The following is a 15,205-nucleotide window of genomic DNA, read 5'->3' on the forward strand; positions in this document are numbered from 1 at the left end:
CAACCTGCCACAAGAGACTTGAGCATTTCTGTCCACTAAGCCATCAGCCTCTAAAGTATATGGGCAGTTAACGGCAGCATCCACTGATACTGGGTTAACAGGAACAACTGGCTTTGCCTCATCTCTAGATACATAAGCCTTTAGCTTTCTTACATGACACATCCTACTTTTGCGACGTCGATCAGGAGTACGGAGAACATAGTTTGTTTCACTCAGTTTTTTATCAATCACATATGGACCAGAGAATTTCGCCTGCAAGGCTGAGCCAGGAACAGGAAGTAGTACCAGCACAGAGTCACCTGGTTAAAAATGGCGCACCACACTTCTGCTCATAGCAGGTTTTCATCTTGGACTGGGCTCCAGCAAGATGGGCCTTAGCAACATCCCAAGCTTGGTGAAGCTTCTCACGAAAGGAACTCACAATTAAAAGTAGACACAGGAGGCATATTTTTGGCAAGAAACTGCTCACTTAGTAGTTTCAATGGCCCTCGCACCGTGTAACCAAACACAAGCTCAGCTGGGCTGAAGCCCAGGGATTCCTGCTTGGTTCCTCTTACAGCAAACAACAACAAAGGTAATCCTTCTGCCCAGTCCTTACCGCTCTCTATACAGTAGGCACGCATCATTGACTTAAGGGTCTGATGGAACCGCTCAAGGGCACCCTGCGACTCTGGGTGGTATGCACTTGATAACTGATGTTCCACACCTAACCCGTTCAACACCTGTTCAAAAACATGAGATGTGAAATTTGACCCCTGGTCTGTCTGAATGACTTTGGGTATCCCAAAAGTTGAACAGAACTTTATGAGCTCTTTTACTACTACCTTAGTCTTGATGGAACGCAATGGTATGGCCTCGGGATAATGGGTTGCTGTACACATAATCGTAAGAATGAATTGATAGCCAGACTTAGATTTTGGTAGTGGTCCCACGCAATCGATCAAAAGTCTCTCAAAGGGTTCTCCCAAGACTGGAATTGGCTGAAGGGGACCCGGAGGAATTTTCTGATTGGGTTTTCCCGCCAACTGACAAACATGGCACGACTTCACAAATTTTGACACTGCAGATTTTACACCAGGCCAAAAGAAATGTTTAATAAGGCACTGATAGGTTTTTGTCACCCCGAGATGACCGGAGCATACATGCTCATGCTCATACATGCTCATGCAGAACTTGGGCTTGGTAACTAGAAGGCAAAACAATCTGATAGACCATGCGACTATCATCATCAGCAATCTGTGGCCTCCACCAACGCATGAGTATATCATCCTCCCAGAAGTAACCTACCTTACGTTTTGAGACTGACTTATCTACAGCAGCATCAACACATTTCACCAGATTGGGGTCTTCCCTTTGGGCAGCAGCTAACTGTTCTTGGCTTACTTTTAAGGGTGGCTGTTGGTTTTCCCTAGCAATTTCAGTAGTCTGCTGGGATGAAACTGACAGTTTGCTCTCTACCGAATCAGCTGAGGAAGGGAAAAAAGATTTTGAAATATCAACCACATCATCAAACCTTTTTGCCTGAGCATGGGTTACAGCACACGCTGCGAAAACAGAGGGAAAAGTTTTAGAGACATCAACTTGGGCTTCAACATCAGGCTCAGCAGACAATTGGATATGGAAAAACCTTTCTACCCACCAGGTCATTACCCAAGATCATGCTCACACCATCAAATGGTAGATGTGAACGTACACCAATTCTCACAGGGCTGAAATTAGCTTGGATCTTATGTACATAGTATGTAAAGGTACGGAAACACAATCTAGTTCCACACCACGAATTAAGACATCCGTAGCAGTATATGACTGAGACGAGAAAGGCAACACGCTGTCCAAAACTAATGACTGCGCAGACCCAGTGTCTCTCAGTATCACGATAGGCTTAAAGTCAGAATCATTTAAAAGGGCAATAGCACTTTTTATAATGAATGGATCAAACGAAGTTTGCTTAGAGTGCAAACAATTGGGAACAATAGGAGACTGAACACACACCACCCCTTTGGGTTTGTTTCCAGATTGTTTTTGCTTCCATGCTTTACAGTCAGTGATCAAATGACCAGGGTCAAGGCAGTAGAAGCATACCCTTTTAAGTGCACCACTTTGAGGTAGTCTTGGCGTCACTACCAGGTTCAAAAACATTAACCCGTTGCAATTCCCTACTTGCCCTCTCCTTTACAAGTAAACTGTTAACGGATCGCACAGGTGGAAAGACCGTTCTATGGGTGAGAAATTCGTCAGCTAAAATGGCTGCCTCAGAAAGCTTGGAAATCCTTTTCTCATTTAAATGAACAAGGCTTTCTGGCACACAACTTTTGAAGTCCTCTAACAAGCTCTTGAAGCTCCTTAAAAGTTGTGGTTTTGGTGGCAAAACACCATTTCTCAAAAAGCATTCTTTTCTCCCTTGCAAATTCTACGAATGTTTGCTGGGCTGACTTTAAACAAGATCTAAATCTCTGACGGTATGCCCAATTCATAGGCTCTCAAAACAGCTGCTTTCACAATATCATAATCTAATGATTCCTCTATGGACAAAGCAGAGCACACCTCTTGAGCTTTGCCAACAAGGTTGCATTGTAACAAAAGTGCCCACATATCTTTTGGCCAATTAAATTTTGCAGCAACATGCTCGAAGGCGACAAAATAAGAGTCAACCTCAGCTTCACGGAAAGGAGGGACTAATTTTACATATTTACCTACATCAAATTCAGATTGAGACACATCAGGAACACTAGAAGAAGAAGGTCTAGATCGAGGGAGTGGAACTGGTTTATTTTGCAAGGCTTGAACTTCAAGATCCAACCTGCGCAGTTGAATATCTCTGTTCGCCTGTATTTCAAGAGCTTTTAAACGAAGAAGCTGAGTGTCATACTCCTGACGCTTTAAAGCAAGATTCAATTCTTTCAGTTTAATCGCTACTACAGGGTCTGCATGCGAAACTGTTTGTTTACCTGACAATTTTGACTCAGGCTCAGCTTCAATTTCAGCATTCCCCTCACCCTTCACAGAGCATTCAGGTAATATACCGGTCTCTACTAATTTTTTTATACAGTTCATCTTTTATTACTTGTTTCTTGGCTTCTTTGGAAACTGAAATATTAAAGAAATCTGCAATTAAAATCAGATCCTTCTTTCTACAACTATCAAATTCATCTAACGTGGGCGATAGAGTAAAAGTAACCAAATCAAACTCCATTTTTACCAATATGAAGTCTCCTCACCTATACAAAGTTAAAATCAGCCAAGCAAAAAGACTTACCACATCTACAGAAGTGTTTCCAACTGTTTCAGACGAGCAAACTAGTTATTTGTTTTAGATGAGCCCCCAATTGTTACATTTTTCTCTCTTCTAGGGTTTAGAGAAAAGGTGTAACCATTAAAAAGGTTTTGGAGTTCATCACTCCTGTCCCAGCCAGCAATCAACACACAAATTTAAAATAATTTGTTCCTTTTTATTGACTCGTGTGTTAGAAAAAAGGGAGCAAAGACTTCAAGAGGTGACCAGGCCAACACAACAAACAAAAAATTGTCTAGATGTTGGGAGGATCAAACTAACTTACCTGAAAAAGAAAAACAAATAAACAACATAACTTTTACCTCACTCCCTAACTATCCAGAAACAGGAGAAAACATGATTAGAAAAAAGGAAAATGGCATCCACCTCTCTACAGCTCCCACAATTAAATATAGGCAGCAACAAAATAAACAGTATAGCTTAAAAGAGTCAAATTATTTACAGATCAAATCTCAGTACTGGAAGAAGCACTTAACACAAGGTCAAGGATTTAGACTCAACAGTCTACAAACACACAGGTTGACCAACATGCTAGAGCAGGAGGAATGATTCTCCCTGCTTCTTGCTTTCCACCTCAGCTTTATACACCAGCTCCCATCTCATCAACCAATCAGGTCTCTCCCAATCAGGCCTCTCCTAATTAGGCATAGCTGATGTCTATACCTGGTTGAAGGAATGAGAGAGAGAGAGGGAGAGAACAAAACAAAACAGAACCAAAAGAAACAAAGTACAATCACATTGCACAGAATGAACAAGCAAAATAAATCAGGACCATATACATCACAGATGTAAACTGGTTCATAAACATGAAAAATACGTCCTGGGACGTAACATAAACCATTTAAAGCCCTGTATGTAAGTAATACTATTTTGAAATTAATTCTAAACTGAACAGGTAGCCAGTACAGGGATGATAATATTGGGGATATATGATCATATTTTCTTGATTTAGTGAGAACCCTGGCAGCTGCATTTTGGACTAACTGTAGTTTGTTTATTGATGATGCAGGACACCTAACCTAGTAATGCATTACAATAGTCCAGTCCGGAGGTCATGAATGCATGAACTAGATTTTCTGCATTAGAAACAGATAAGATGTTCCTAAGCTTGGCACTATTCCAAAGATGGAAAAAGGATGTGTTTGTGATAGTGAAGAACATGTAAACTCCAGCAAACATACCTGAGGTGAGAATCAAACCCAGACCCTGGAGGTGCAAGGTAAGGTAATAATTTAGGCATCAAACAATCAAGCTAATTTGGTAAAGGCTTACAGCCCACTGACTGCCTGAACTAGATAAATTGTAAAGTAGGCCCATTAGTCTGTATTGGTTTTCCTTAGCCAAAATGCTAAAAATGCCAAATTTTTAGGCCACGTTTTGATTGACATGATTTTTACCCAAAATGTTTTCTAATTTGATCAAAAATGAGCTAGACACAGGAGCAAAGTGGTTTGACACAGGTACCAAACGGATCTTCATAACTCAGTGTGCAGAGACGCAGCAGAAAATTTTGATAAAGATTTTTTGGGGATGCATGCCAAATTGATGGGTATATGGCCTGCCTACACCAAAAACAAAAAGAAAAGTTTTCTAATCCCCCCAATCCCTTGTCCCCAATCCCTCTACTAGTCCAACTCACATTAATTGCCAACGTTTTTTTCAACTCCAAGTGTAAAGTTTTTCTAAAGTTTTTCTAAAGTAGGAGAGGCAAGTTGCTCGGTCTGTCCGCTGTGCTTCGGTAAGCTTCTCTGGCGCCAGGAGAGACACACACACGTTGTCTGTCAGAAAGGTCTCAGTTAATTAACAGCAAAAGATGAGGTTTATATATGTTTGACCAAACGCCTGTGCCATAGACATATGTTACTAAAAAGAACATGAACCATTGTAAATGTCCTGGTGAGATCCTGAAGAATGTTGGCTCGAGTTAGGGGGAGAGGGGGAAGGAGACAGAGGGGGAGAGATAGAGAGGGGGAGAGAGAGAGAGGGGGAGAGAGACATGAAGAGAGAATGGGAAGGTGAGCGTGGGAGCGTTCACACCTTAAGGAGCAGATGCAAGAGGAGACAGGAAGATAGCAACAGGAAAGATTTAACACGTTAATATCAGATCTATGAGGAAGAGAGCAAGAGAGTAGAAATAACTCCTATATATATAAAATAATTCTTACACCAAGTCAACGAGGGGACTTAAAAACCTGGGGAAATTTCTTAAAGAAAGCTGTGCACAGCAACCCCTCCACATTTTGATGGATTAAAAATTTGAGAAAATTGCAAAATAAAGGTATGCTAAGTTGGTAGACTCTTATCCAAAATGACTGAAGTAGAAAGTGTTTTAACAATGTATTAATTCAGCATGTGCAAAATTTGGTTACTGGTTATGGACATTTATTTAAAAAAAAACTTTTTTATATTAAATTAAAGGCGGAAATAAGCAGGGGAAAAGTCAACTTTTTAAATATCTTTTTACACAACTAGTCTCACTACAGTAGTGAGACATGCATGCATGATTCAATATGCAGTACCAACATCTGAATCAAATTAAATTGAGGTTTGGCAACAGCTCTTCCTTAAATCTGTTGGTGCAGTTTAATTTGGCACATTTGGCTAAAACACAAAGAGTAAGAGGGTAAGGCCAGGGTACGAATCATACAGTTTATTTTATGTTTAATTTATGTTTCTTCAGTCATCTCTATACAGAAACAAAGAAGGGGATTTTTTTTATTTATTTAAAATTGGAACAAAACAAAAGATTAATGATTTTTTTTAAAAACATTTTAAAACAAAAAAAGTAAATGTTAAGTTTAGAAGATTCAATACTTAAATTCTGCGCTATTTCACTGTCCCCTTTTTAAATGCAAACAAATGTAAACACTTTAATTGGCATTTCCAAATTTCCACATCCCTGACCCTGTACAGGATTAGTAAGTTTTATTTTCTGCAATTGTTAATGCGCAGGTACATTATATTTGATAAATATTAAAAACAGAAAAAAGATTTTGTAGTATAGTAATATTTTAGTAAGGTAATAATCCTAAATTAAATTGCAAAAATTATATACATTCAGTCAACTGGACCTGAAGCTTTTGTGCAGAGGTCCTGGACAGTTGTCAGGGCCCTAAACATGAAAGAATATGTTATATGTAGGTCAAATGGTCCCACAAGATGTGTGCATATATACTGTATAGGGAATGTATGTATGCACACATCTTGTGGTACCTACATATGCTTTCTTCTGACAAGCTATTTATCTGCTACAATGAAAATACATATTCACTGAGCAGAAAGTGCCCCAATGGTTGCACATACTAGAAGGTAAGAAGCTTTTGTGGTGGTGCTTTCCACGTATAAGCCTTTTTCATTCAATGGATTTCAAACATTACTGGCTTAATCAAAGCCAGTCATCTGTCATTCAGAAATATCTCACACTTATTTAAATGTTTCTCATGGCTTCATGCAGACGTGTGCATGACCATAAGGGAGAAAGTAACAAAAGGCATAAGATATTTGCCATTCTCTTGAGATCCTACAGTACATCAAGTGGCATATAACATAATGCCTGAACACTTTCTTAAAAAAAGAAAATTAACCAAATCTGGAAAACTTGTTGAAGCTTTCTGAAAAGCCACTTTATTGCAAGTTCTGAATCTACTTTAATAAGTACATTCTGACATGAAACCAATCACATAAAATGCTCTAAGATGTATGGAAAAATGTTTACCAATTTGTATGTCTGGAAGTGGAAACTGGGTTAAAGGAAAGCCAATTGGAACAATTAAAATGATTTTTTTTTTTATTTAACTTATTTAAAAAACAAACAAAAAAAAAACACTTTATAGGACCGTGTAGTCTCCCATCCAAGCACTAATCAGAGCCAAAAAAAAAAACTATATGAGGAATAAAATTGAAACGCTTATAGGAACAGACAGTCTTCCATTTCTAAATTAGGCTTGATTTTGACAGTCTTCCATCCAAGCACTAACCATGGCCAAGCCTGCTTAGTTTTCTAAATGAGGCTTGATCTGGCACTCTCATACCAGTACAACTGGAAGTGGAAACTGGGATGGAGGAAGGCCTATTTGACCAATTAAAATGATTTGTTCTTAATTCAAAAAAAAAAAATTAATAATAATATATGAGGGATAAAACTGAAAAGCTTACAGGATTAGGTGGTCTCCCATCCAAGCACTACCCAGGGTCAAGCCTGCTTAGCTTTCTAAATCAGGCTTGAACTGGCACTCTTATACCAGTACAACTGGAAGTAGAAACAAGGTTGAAAGAAGGCCTATTTGACCAATGAAAATGATTTGTTTTTAATTTATTTAAAACAAAAATGAAAAAAAAAAAAAAACTATATGAGTAATAAAACTGAAACGCTTACAGGATCAGGTGGTCTCCCATCCAATCACTAACCATGGCCAAGATTGCTTAGCTTTCTAAATCAGGCTTGACCTGGCACTCTCATACCAGTACAACTGGAAGTGGAAACTGGGTTGAAGGAAAGCCTATTTGACCAATTAAAATGATTTCTTTTTAATTTATTAAATTAAATAACAATAATAAATGAGGAATAAAACTAAAAAGCTTACAAGATCAGGTGGTCTCCCATCCAAGCAATAACCATGGCCATGCCTGCTTAGCTTTCTAAATCAGGCTTGATCTGGCACTCTTATACGAGTACAACTAGAAGTGGAAACTGGGTTGAAGGAAGGCCTATTTGACCAATTAAAATTATTTATTTTTAATTTATTAAAAAAAAAAAAAAAAAAAACTAAGTGGGTTGAAGGAAGGCCTATTGGACCAATTAAAAAGATTTTTTTTTATTAAAAAAAAAGAAAAAAAAAGTTTATAGGACCAGGTGGTCTCCCATCAAAGCACTGACCACTAAAGCCTGCTTTGCTTTCTAAAACAGGCTTGATTTGGCATTCTCATACCAGTACAACTGGAAGTGGAAACTGGGTTGTAGGAAGGCCTATTTGACCAATTAAAGTGATTTTTTTAAATTTATTTAAAAAAAAAAGAAAAAAAAAAAAAAAAAACTATATAAGGAATAAAACTGAAAAGCATATAGGATCAGGTGGTCTCCCATCCAGGCACTAACTATGGCCAAGCCTGCTTAGTTTTCTAAATCAGGCTTGATCTGGCAATCTCATACCAGTACAACTGGAAGTGGAAACTGGGATGGAGGAAGGCCTATTTGACCAATTAAAATGGTTTATTCTTAATTTAATAAAAAACATAATAATAATATATGAGGGATAAAAGTGAATAGCTTACAGGATCAGGTGGTCTCCCATCCAAGCACTAACCAGGGTCAAGCCTGCTTAGCTTTCTAAATCAGACTTCATCTGGCACTCTCATACCAGTACAACTGGAAGTGGGAACTGGGTTTAGGGAAGGCCTATTTGACCAATTAAAATGATTTATTTTTAATTTCTTTTCTTATTTAAAAAAAAAAAAAAAAACTATATGAGAAATAAAACTGAAAAGCTTACAGGATCACATGGTCTTCCATCCAAGCACTACCCAGGGTCAAGCCTGCTTAGCTTTCTAAATAAGGCTTGATCTGGCACTCTCATACCAGTACAACTAGAAGTGGAAACTGGGTTGAAGGAAGGCCTATTTGACCAATTAAAATTATTTATTTTAAATTTATTTAAAAAAAAAAAAAAAAAAAAAAAAAAAAACTATATGAGGAATAGAACTAAAAGGCTTACAGGATCAGGTGGTCTCCCATCCAAGCACTACCCAGGGTCAAGCCTGCTTAGCTTTCTAAATCAAGCTAGATCAGCCACTCATACCAGTACATCGGGAAGTGGAAAGTGGGTTGAAGGAAGGCCTATTGGACCAATTAAAAAGATTTTTTTTTCATGAAAAAAAAGAAAAAAAAATATGAGGAATAAAACTGAAAAGTTTATAGGACCAGGTGGTCTCCCATCAAAGCACTGACCACTAAAGCCTGCTTTGCTTTCTAAATCAGGCTTGATTTGGCATTCTCATACCAGTAGAAGTGGAAACTGGGTTGAAGGAAGGCCTATTTGACCAATTAAAATGATTTTTTTTAATTTATTTAAAAAAAAAAAAAAACTATATGAGGAATAAAAGTGAAAAGCATATAGGATCAGGTGGTCTCCCATCCAGGCACTAACTATGGCCAAGCCTGCATAGTTTTCTAAATCAGGCTTGATCTGGCACTCTCATACCAGTACAACTGGAAGTGGAAACAGGGTTGAAAGAAGGCCTATTTGACCAATGAAAATGATTTGTTTTTAATTTATTTAAAAAAAAAATTAAAAAAAAAAAAAAACTACATGAGTAATAAAACTCAAACGCTTACAGGATCAGGTGGTCTCCCATCCAAACACTAACTATGGCCAAGCTTGCTTAGCTTTCTTAATCAGGCTTGACCTGGCACTCTCATACTAGTACAACTGGAAGTGGAAACTGGGTTGAAGGAAAGCCTATTTGACCAATTAAAATGATTTCTTTTTAATTTATTAAATTAAATAACAATAATAAATGAGGAATAAAACTGAAAAGCTTACAAGATCAGGTGGTCTCCCATCCAAGCAGTAACCATGGCCAAGCCTGCTTAGCTTTCTAAATCAGGCTTGATCTGGCACTCTCATACCAGTACAACTAGAAGTGGAAACTGGGTTGAAGGAAGGCCTATTTGACCAATTAAAATGATTTATTTTTAATTTATTTTCTTATTTTAAAAAACAAAAAAAAAATAATAAAAAAAAAACTATATGAGGAATAAAACTGAAAAGCTTACAGGATCAGGTGGTCTCCCATCCAAGCGCTACCCAGGGTCAAGGCTGCTTAGCTTTCTAACTCAGGCTTGATCTGGCACTCTCATACCAGTACAACTAGAAGTGGAAACTGGGTTGAAGGAAGGCCTATTTGACCAATTAAAATGATTTATTTTTAATTTATTTTCTTATTTAAAAAAAAAAAAACTACATGAGGAATAAAACTGAAAAGCTTACAGGATCAGGTGGTCTCCCATCCAAGCACTACCCAGGGTCAAGCCTGCTTAGCTTTCTAACTCAGGCTTGATCTGGCACTCTCATACCAGTACAACTAAAACTGGAAACTGCGTTGAAGGAAGGCCTATTTGACCAATTAAAATGATTTATTTTTAATTTATTTTCTTTATATTTTTTTTTATAAAAAACCTATATGAGGAATAAAACTGAAAAGCTTACAGGATCAGGTGGTCTCCCATCCAAGCGCTTCCCAGGGTCAAGGCTGCTTAGCTTTCTAACTCAGGCTTGATCTGGCACTCTCATACCAGTACAACTAGAAGTGGAAACTGGGTTGAAGGAAGGCCTATTTGACCAATTAAAATGATTTATTTTTAATTTATTTTCTTTTTTTTTCTTTTTTTTTTATAAAAAACCTATATGAGGAATAAAACTGAAAAGCTTACAGGATCAGGTGGTCTCCCATCCAAGATCTACCCAGGGTCAAGGCTGCTTAGCTTTCTAACTCAGGCTTGATCTGGCACTCTCATACCAGTACAACTAGAAGTGGAAACTGGGTTGAAGGAAGGCCTATTTGACCAATTAAAATTATTTTTTTTAATTTATTTTCTTATTTAAAAAAAAAAAAAAAAAAAAAACTATATGAAGAATAAAACTGAAAAGCTTACAGGATCAGGTGGTCTCCCATCCAAACACTACCCAGGGTCAAGCCTGCTTAGCTTTCTAACTCAGGCTTGATCTGGCACTCTCATACCAGTACAACTAGAAGTGGAAACTGGGTTGAAGGAAGGCCTATTTGACCAATTAAAATGATTTATTTTTAATTTATTTTCTTTTTTTTTAATTTTTTTTTTCATAAAAACCTATATGAGGAATAAAACTGAAAAGCTTACAGGATCAGGTGGTCTCCCATCCAAGCGCTACCCAGGGTCAAGGCTGCTTAGCTTTCTAACTCAGGCTTGATCTGGCACTCTCATACCAGTACAACTAGAAGTGGAAACTGGGTTGAAGGAAGGCCTATTTGACCAATTAAAATGATTTATTTTTAATTTATTTTCTTATTAAAAAAAAAAAAAAAAAAAAAAAAAAAACTATATGAAGAATAAAACTGAAAAGCTTACAGGATCAGGTGGTCTCCCTTCCAAGCGCTACCCAGGGTCAAGGCTGCTTAGCTTTCTAACTCAGGCTTGATCTGGCACTCTCATACCAGTACAACTAGAAGTGGAAACTGGGTTGAAGGAAGGCCTATTTGACCAATTAAAATGATTTATTTTTAATTTATTTTCTTATTAAAAAAAAAAAAAAAAAAAAAAAAAAAACTATATGAAGAATAAAACTGAAAAGCTTACAGGATCAGGTGGTCTCCCATCCAAACACTACCCAGGGTCAAGCCTGCTTAGCTTTCTAACTCAGGCTTGATCTGGCACTCTCATACCAGTACAACTAGAAGTGGAAACTGGGTTGAAGGAAGGCCTATTTGACCAATTTAAAATGATTTATTTGTAATTTATTTTCTTATTTAAAAAAAAAAAAAACTACATGAGGAATAAAACTGAAAAGCTTACAGGATCAGGTGGTCTCCCATCCAAGCACTACCCAGGGTCAAGCCTGCTTAGCTTTCTAAATCAGGCTTGATCTGGCACTCTCATACCAGTACAACTAGAAGTGGAAACTGGGTTGAAGGAAGGCCTATTTGACCAATTAAAATGATTTATTTTTAATTTATTTTCTTTTTTTTTCTTTTTTTTTATAAAAAACCTATATGAGGAATAAAACTGAAAAGCTTACAGGATCAGGTGGTCTCCCATCCAAGATCTACCCAGGGTCAAGGCTGCTTAGCTTTCTAACTCAGGCTTGATCTGGCACTCTCATACCAGTACAACTAGAAGTGGAAACTGGGTTGAAGGAAGGCCTATTTGACCAATTAAAATGATTTATTTTTAATTTATTTTCTTATTTAAAAAAAAAAAAAACTATATGAAGAATAAAACTGAAAAGCTTACAGGATCAGGTGGTCTCCCATCCAAGCGCTACCCAGGGTCAAGGCTGCTTAGCTTTCTAACTCAGGCTTGATCTGGCACTCTCATACCAGTACAACTAGAAGTGGAAACTGGGTTGAAGGAAGGCCTATTTGACCAATTAAAATGATTTATTTTTAATTTATTTTCTTATTAAAAAAAAAAATAAAAAAAAAAAAAAAAAAACTATATGAAGAATAAAACTGAAAAGCTTACAGGATCAGGTGGTCTCCCATCCAAACACTACCCAGGGTCAAGCCTGCTTAGCTTTCTAACTCAGGCTTGATCTGGCACTCTCATACCAGTACAACTAGAAGTGGAAACTGGGTTGAAGGAAGGCCTATTTGACCAATTAAAATGATTTATTTTTAATTTATTTTCTTTTTTTTTAATTTTTTTTTTCATAAAAACCTATATGAGGAATAAAACTGAAAAGCTTACAGGATCAGGTGGTCTCCCATCCAAGCGCTACCCAGGGTCAAGGCTGCTTAGCATTCTAACTCAGGCTTCATCTGGCACTCTCATACCAGTACAACTAGAAGTGGAAACTGGGTTGAAGGAAGGCCTATTTGACCAATTTAAAATGATTTATTTGTAATTTATTTTCTTATTTAAAAAAAAAAAAAAAAAAAAAAAAAAAACCTATATGAGGAATAAAACTGAAAAGCTTACAGGATCAGGTGGTCTCCCATCCAAGCACTACCCAGGGTCAAGCCTGCTTAGCTTTCTAAATCAGGCTTGATCTTGCACTCTCATACCAGGACAACTAGAAGTGGAAACTGGGTCGAAGGAAGGCCTATTTGACCAATTAAAATGATTTATTTTTAATTTATTTTCTTATTTAAAAAAATTTTTAAATAAATTAAAAAAAAAAAACTATATGAGGAATAAAACTGAAAAGCTTACAGGATCAGGTGGTCTCCCATCCAAGCGCTACCCAGAGTCAAGCCTGCTTAGCTTTCTAACTCAGGCTTGATCTGGCACTCTCATACCAGTACAACTAGAAGTGGAAACTGGGTTGAAGGAAGGCCTATTTGACCAATTAAAATGATTTATTTTTAATTTATTTACTTATTTAAAAAAAAAAAAAACTACATGAGGAATAAAACTGAAAAGCTTACAGGATCAGGTGGTCTCCCATCCAAGCACTACCCAGGGTCAAGCCTGCTTAGCTTTCTAAATCAGGCTTGATCTGGCACTCTCATACCAGTACAACTAGAAGTGGAAACTGGGTTGAAGGAAGGCCTATTTGACCAATTAAAATGATTTATTTTTAATTTATTTTCTTTTTTTTTCTTTTTTTTTTATAAAAAACCTATATGAGGAATAAAACTGAAAAGCTTACAGGATCAGGTGGTCTCCCATCCAAGATCTACCCAGGGTCAAGGCTGCTTAGCTTTCTAACTCAGGCTTTATCTGGCACTCTCATACCAGTACAACTAGAAGTGGAAACTGGGTTGAAGGAAGGCCTATTTGACCAATTAAAATGATTTATTTTTAATTTATTTTCTTATTTTTAAAAAAAAAAAAAAAAAAAAAAAAAAAAAAAAAAACTATATGAGGAATAAAACTGAAAAGCTTACAGGATCAGGTGGTCTCCCATCCAAACACTACCCAGGGTCAAGCCTGCTTAGCTTTCTAACTCAGGCTTGATCTGGCACTCTCATACCAGTACAACTAGAAGTGGAAACTGGGTTGAAGGAAGGCCTATTTGACCAATTAAAATGATTTATTTTTAATTTATTTTATTTTTTTTTTATTTTTTTTATAAAAAACCTATATGAGGAATAAAACTGAAAAGCTTACAGGATCAGGTGGTCTACCATCCAAGCGCTACCCAGGGTCAAGGCTGCTTAGCTTTCTAACTCAGGCTTGATCTGGCACTCTCATACCAGTACAACTAGAAGTGGAAACTGGGTTGAAGGAAGGCCTATTTGACCAATTAAAATGATTTATTTTTAATTTATTTTCTTTTTTTTATTCCTATATGAGGAATAAAACTGAAAAGCTTACAGGATCAGGTGGTCTCCCATCCAAGCACTACCCAGGGTCAAGCCTGCTTAGCTTTCTAACTCAGGCTTGATCTGGCACTCTCATACCAGTACAACTAGAAGTGGAAACTGGGTTGAAGGAAGGCCTATTTGACCAATTAAAATTATTTATTTTTAATTTATTTTCTTTTTTTTTCTTTTTTTTTATAAAAAACCTATATGAGGAATAAAACTGAAAAGCTTACAGGATCAGGTGGTCTCCCATCCAAGATCTACCCAGGGTCAAGGCTGCTTAGCTTTCTAACTCAGGCTTTATCTGGCACTCTCATACCAGTACAACTAGAAGTGGAAACTGGGTTGAAGGAAGGCCTATTTGACCAATTAAAATGATTTATTTTTAATTTATTTTCTTATTTAAAAAAAAAAAAAAAAAAAAAAAAAAAAACCTATATGAGGAATAAAACTGAAAAGCTTACAGGATCAGGTGGTCTTTCATCCAAGCACTACCCTGGGTCAAGCCTGCTTAGCTTTCTAAATCAGGCTTGATCTGGCACTCTCATACCAGTACAACTAGAAGTGGAAACTGGGTTGAAGGAAGGCCTATTTGACCAATTAAAATGATTTATTTTTAATTTATTTTCTTATTTAAAAAAAATATATATATATATATATGAGGAATAAAACTGAAAAGCTTACAGGATCAGGTGGTCTCCCATCCAAGCGCTACCCAGAGTCAAGCCTGCTTAGCTTTCTAACTCAGGCTTGATCTGGCACTCTCATACCAGTACAACTAGAAGTGGAAACTGGGTTGAAGGAAGGCCTATTTGACCAATTAAAATGATTTATTTTTAATTTCTTTTCTTTTCTTTTATTTTTTTTATGAAAAACCTATATGAGGAATAAAACTGAAAAGCTTACAGG

The sequence above is a fragment of the Clarias gariepinus genome, chromosome 5 (assembly GCF_024256425.1).
Source record: "Clarias gariepinus isolate MV-2021 ecotype Netherlands chromosome 5, CGAR_prim_01v2, whole genome shotgun sequence".
Classification (NCBI taxonomy): domain Eukaryota; kingdom Metazoa; phylum Chordata; class Actinopteri; order Siluriformes; family Clariidae; genus Clarias; species Clarias gariepinus.